The sequence below is a fragment of the Lactuca virosa genome, chromosome 3, assembly GCF_052849685.1.
Source record: "Lactuca virosa cultivar CGN04683 chromosome 3, Lactuca_virosa_CGN04683_v6, whole genome shotgun sequence".
NCBI classification, from domain to species: Eukaryota; Viridiplantae; Streptophyta; class Magnoliopsida; order Asterales; family Asteraceae; genus Lactuca; species Lactuca virosa.
The window spans coordinates 281,086,849-281,093,526 of record NC_136428.1 but is presented as its reverse complement, the minus strand read 5'-3'; positions in this window follow the sequence as shown (position 1 = coordinate 281,093,526).

The window sequence follows — 6,678 nt, the reverse complement described above, 5'->3', positions numbered from 1 at the left end:
CGATGAAGCTACGTTTCAAGCTGCAGTTTCAGCAGCCGTAGCAGCTGTCATGACTCACCTGAAGGCTAACAACGCCAATGTTAGCAGGAGCCCTATCGGGAATCCCGATCATAGCAATGGACAGTAGCAACCAGCGCCGGTGTGTAAAACCACCCAAGAACTCCAACCTAATCCACTAAAAAGAAAGTTTGAGAACGTGGAGGAAAGTACCTCGACTCAAGGACCTTCCAAAGGGCAGCGAGCTGAGATGGTCAATACCCCTATCAATCCGCCCGTCTCGACTCCAAGAAGACCATAGCTAGGAAACCTTCCCCGCTGCGGCAGGTGTGACTTCCATCACTATGGAGTCTGTCAGGAACCCTTTTGTGTTAGGTGCAACATGAAGGGGCATACCGCTCGCAGCTGCAGAACCCCGGTTGAGTTCATTACATCAACCACCAATGTTGGGGCCAGTCCAGTATGCCACCTATGTGGTGAAGTTGGACACTTTAAGAGGGATTGCCCAACTGAAAGAAATGACAAGGGCGCCAGAGGAGTTTAACCCTAAAGCCTAAGGGGAAACATCAGGGAACCCGGTAGAATTTTGGTACGTTTCTCAATCCTAAGTAGCTAATCGAAAACTTTAAATAATCAATTCTAATTGTAATTACTCCCTCGTTAAGGCGAAAGTCGCAGCACTGTTGTAACACTTAAAAACCCATCAGGTAGAGCTATGATGGCTTAGTATATATGTTAAGGCCATTTATAATTAAGATTGATAAACCTCAAGTGAGTGATGCTGCCTTATCTCCTGTTCCTTGTTTGGTTGGGGATTTAGGGCGGAGTCGCTCAGTCAACAGTCCTTTTAATCTTAATTATACATGACTAGTGCATACTAGGCGGTTATAGAGAGGTCTCGTGAGAAATCCGTTCATGATAAGTACATTATTCCGAAACACCAGGACCTCTAGAGTTCAGCGTCAATCATGACGGTCCAAGTATCCACGATAGTGATACCCTGGACGAAACCCTGGATGCTAAGAAATTGTGTGCCCTGTACAGCACATGGTCCTATCAATCTTTATTCCATATCGTGTCGATGATTGTAAATTTCGACACTACCGTCAGTCATGGCTTGACTTGGTTCAACCATGCGAGAATTCCTAGTGCTGTGTAAAAAGAACTTTCACTGTACCATGTGCATCGAATAAAGGTTCTTTCGAACCTAGTGAGGAATACCTAATGCGAACCGTCAGTTGTATCTCTCGTCCAACCTTCAAAAGTACCCAGGAGAGGGGTACCGCGTACTGTTAACCAACCCCGTTAGACTTTAAAACCAGAAACGAAAGGTACCGCATATATTCCGGAAAACAATGACCGCCTGAGGCCTACTCAGTAGATCCCCCAGAAAGACCATTAGCACCGCACAACCAGGTTCGTGAATCAAGAGAACGAACTCATGGGATCAACTTACTACTGCTGAGTATATGCATTAGAGTGGTATATAATTTAGATCAATGAAATTTATGATGTGTGCTTCCTCCCTACTCCCTGTTCCTTGTTTGGTTGTGGATTTGGGGTGGGGCCACACATCTGAACATCCCGTCAATCTCAATTATATACGACTTGCATACACCGAGTATTAGTGATTGAGCCGAGTATGAGGTCTACCACGAACCTTATAATAAGACCCTTCATCCTACCCCATGGAAAAGGAGTTAGAGTCAAGAGAACCACTGTGGGTTGAGCTACTAAAATGACCACGAATTCGAAATTTGTTGTCATCCCGGTCAAGCCAACATAGTAGCTAACACCCTCAGTTAAGAAAAGTAACTCAAGTCGTAAGAGTCAAAATATTGACTACGACCATCCATTCGCGCCTAATCCCACAAATTAAGCATCTCAATAGTGGGCTATGATACCTGGAAAGCTGTGACAGGTTAAACCCTGAGATGAATGGATGAGGAAATTAGAGGTTCTGAGTAGCAGAATCTTATGCTATCTAGATTTAATCTAAATAGAGAAACTCAGTAACACCGGAAGAGTAGTTGCAAGGGATACTCGCACTACTCAGACACTTCGTCCATCCGGATACAGACGAGTAGTGCCTAGAACCCAATGCCTCCTCATGCGAGAAAAGTCACCGTCACCCTATAGACAATAGACTGCATTCTCCAAAGTTAATACTAGAATGCCAAAGACCACATGATAACCTTCACGACCAAGAATACTTGAATAAAGTAGATGGTCAGTTGCGTTAAGCTTTATAACCCAGATCATAAAGAGATTGTAAACTCGACACCAATCTAGGTGTTAGTCGATGGGTTATACAAGAACACGCGCTTCCTACAAACTGGAGGGAGCAGATGCAATGGAGAATGGTGCTAGTCTTAGAGATTTGTTAGACTACTAGGTGTTCCAAAGAATACTATCCCGAAAGAGATAGTAGATCCACCTCCCGAGATAGCCAATCACTTCAGAAAATCTTTAAGGGCGAAGCTAGCCCCGACCAGAGACCGCTATCCATGAAACAGCGAAGCGAGTAAGAGAATGATTCTTTTCCAGTTAGGAATCATACTGTGAAAGCATCTACTAGACGATGAGAAAAGTTGCAATTTTCTAAGCATCGTCTGGTAAAACCCTTTATCTCGTTAAATTTGAGAGTTTCTGTTAGAAACAGCTCGAGAGTCAGAAGTGCAGGTCCATTTTGTTGGATTAATGTCTAAGTCCATAACTATATTTGGTATGTACTTGACCCGACCCGGCATGGTCCATTTGGGTTGCACTTCACCGACACAATTTATATGGATAGTCTTTTGAGAATAGTATATTTATGATTTATATTAATATATTATAAGTTCTAATATATTAATATGGAATCATAGTATTTAACTAGTATTGATCAATACTTAATTTAGAATTAATTAAGTGATCAAAATGAACTAATTAAATATGGACTCTTATATATATGGAATGGGCCAAGTTCATTTAGCTTGGGCTAAGCTTTCATGGATAGTCCATGGAGTGTGTAACCCATGGATCATATGAAATGAAAGGTTATGGGTTTAACCCTAGTCTCCATACTATATAAAGTTGTCCTTGGTTGGTGAAATTGGCACTAGTGTGGGTACACTAAGAGGGCTAGCCGATTTCACTAGAGAGAACCAAAGTATTCTTATTCTCAAAGTCTTCGAAGGTGTTTTGGTGATTTGTGATTCCACTTGAGGCTTCCACACTATTGGGGCTAAGCTCTTAAAGCTTGAAGACATCAAGCTACACCAAAAAGGTATGTCATCTAACTAGTCTTTGTAGTATAGTTGCCTCATAGTATGCTAGTTAGGATTAAAGCCTTGGAAAGTTCTTATTTGCATGTATAATAGAGAAAACATAGATCCAAGGTTTATAGGGTTGCATGTACACCATAGGAGTGTTAGAATGCTCAAAACCCAACAGTGGTATCAGAGCCATGGGTTGTTTTCTGTTATATTGATGCAAATGTTTTATTTTCAAGTTGAAAAAAAAGGAAAAAAAACATGACGTTTGTCAAATTTTAAGATAATTACTTGTTTTGTGAAAAACGAATTATTTGTAAAATTTGAATCATTTGTTATATGAGTTGAATTAGGTCAAATTTAGTAAAAGATAAAATGATATGATTATTTTATTAGTTTTAAAAGTTTGATCTAAATGTTTTAAGGAGTTACATATTTTGTCATAAAATTTTGGAGCTCAAAAGTTTTTTTTAAAGTTGTGATCTTAAGGGTTTTTGAAACTTCCATAAGTTATGGATATGAAAGTTTTTTTTTAAAAAAAAATTGATTCAAAGTTTTTATGGAGTTACAAAATTTGGTGTTAATGTTTTAAAGAATTCCATAACTTGTTCTTAAGTTATGGAACATGGAAAGTTTCATCATAAAACACCATTAATTCCATAAGTTATGGAATCCAAAGGTTTTCAAGAATTACAAAACTTGCCTCAAGTTTTGGAATTTGAGAAAAGTTTTTTATGAAAAAAAGAATTGAATTCTAAAACTCTTGGGTTCATAACTTAAACAATTAATTAAATGGTTTTAATTTTGAGTTTAATAATTGGAATTATGATGTTTTGTTGAATAGTTCAAATTAACTCTTATGGACTTTATTAATAGTTAATTAAAGCGTTTAATTAAAAGAGTATTATTAATCCATAAATATATGGTTTGAGTTTAATTAAATTAAAAGTCTAGTTTAATTAATAGATTAAACCACCAAGTATTTTAAATGTCTAAAATACACCCATATACTATTATAATATTAAAAGTTTAATATATTATATGTATAAGAGCAAGTCGTCTTACCATTAGTAGGCCTCATTCACGAAGCCGGTCTATAAGGGTGGTATAAGGTTACTGCCTATAAAATGGCAGTTTAATGGGTGTCCACTCTCACTCACCGCTTCCTTGACCGGTGGAGGGTCGTTAGCCGAACAGGTAGGACAAGGACTATAATTCTCCCTTCATTATAAGTATAATGATAAATACTAAGTAACTAAACACTTATAAATTCCCAATCTTAGTTACTTAGGAAAATGTGAATAAGGTGCTAATCCATGAAATTACACTTTGCACTTTGTTTAAGCTGTTAGTGGAGCGTGTGTGGTTAACCGGCACACTAACCTGGACTTAACAAGGTAGGCAAAGGGTAACTTAATGTTTATCATAGTATCGTTGGAGCGTGTGTGGTTAACCGGCACATCGATTGAGGGGTAAATATTAAGGGTACCAAGTATATTTGCATGGTTACTTCACACCTTGTTTTGTGATCCTCGGCATCCCAGTCACAAAACCTTAAGGGCACACTCGAGATTGAAACATGCCATTGAAAAGTTCAATGAATCTCAAAAGAATCTAGGAGTTTCAAAACCAATTAAAACCTAATAATACATTTCGTTTATCTTGGTGGAAATTGGTGAATCGTCATTCACCTACCTTCAAATATTTTATAGCTTGGATTACGGCATCCCTCTTCCAAGTTATAAAATAGTTTGTTGGGTCCTAGCCTTAATATATCATATTGGGTGTTATATTAAGGACTTAAATCAACTTTACGTGAATTTCTCCCATTGTTGATGTCTGGTTTAGACAACAATGATCTTCCCAAACCAAGCTTTCCTAATGAATATGACTTCCCGAGTTTGGCTCATGGAAGTCATACTTCTCTTCCTCCACCTCCTCCAATTATTCTCCCTAACCCACAAGTTCAAGGTCACTCAAGCCCTAATGGCAAGCAAGGTCTATGTGTGATCACATCTTAGAGATGAAGTCACATATTGACAAGCCGGGAGAGTTGGGTGTCAAAGTCTTGAGAAAGTTGGATGTTCAATCACTTTCTAAGTCACATAGTGAGTTCCTTTGGGACTACTATGAAACAGACTATGACATGAACCTTAATGATCATATCTATTTGCTTGGTGCTGCTGAATCAGCAATGATTTGGAACGATAGTAAAGAAAATTTGATTAGAAGATCAACTTCCCAAAAACTTTATGGACAATGACAATGGTGACACTGGAAATCCAGAAAAAGCATCCTCTTCCCAATGGAAAGGGATTGGCCATAGTCAACCCGGTTGACCAAATGGTAAAGAGAAAGGCTAAGTCTGAGATAGTCCCATTACCAAAGGGTCCATATGTTTATTTTGCCAAAGGAAGGGGCGTTGATTGCAAAGCTGCGAAATTTACCTAAGGATGTTAAAGTCAATAAGTTTGACTCTACATCAGGTAGAGCCCATTATCTAACTCTATTAAGTTCTATTCTGAGATCCTCATTACATGATGTGACTGGGTCACATGTTGATATTTTAAGAATCAAATAATAGAGAGAAATCTTAAAGGAAGTATATGCTGATTCTGATCGCGAAGGTGGATTTCGATCGCATCAGAATTTTGAGCAGTTGCTTAAGAAGTTATGATATATTGCTAAGGAATAGATAACAACAATTTTCCATGTGGATTGTAAGGATAAGTTTTTCTGCAATGTTTTAAAATAAAAGAAAATTGTTTAATTTTATTTATTTGAAGTATCCTTACAATGGCATTTGTGGAAAATTGTTGCTTATATGATTCCACTGACAGCAATATTGGAAAATGGATTTGATTCTTTCATTTGTGGTAGTGTCTAAATTTACCAAATCAGGAAAGTTCCTCATCACCCAAGTTTCAATTGGACCGAAACTTGGAATCATGCAAGTTGAATAGTATGATGAATGAGAACTTTCAAGCATTGGAAAATCAAGACTAATTACTTGTTCACATGGATGTGTGAGTCAAGTGAAGGACTAAAGGGATCGAGTACACATTCTTGTGCACTGGTCATGTCCACCACAAAGCTCGTTAAGACTATTTGATTTACTAAAGTTTAGTAAATATGGTTATACTTACAAGTTTAAGTATAATTCTGAAACATTGGAAAAGTCTCAATGTATAGCAGAACGAATGGGAAGAATCAAATTAGGCAGAAAGATAAAAGTTTCTCAAATCTGAAAAGATAGGAGAGTACTTTAGTATCATGTTTATGATCATCTTAATGATTTAGAAATCATATCACAATTAGTCCTCTAAAGGTCATCTTAGTGCATTCTTATGACTAAGAAGAGGAGTCATGAATTGTTGAAATGGTTAGATCAGGAAGATGAGTCATACTTCGTTCCAAAACAATTCTT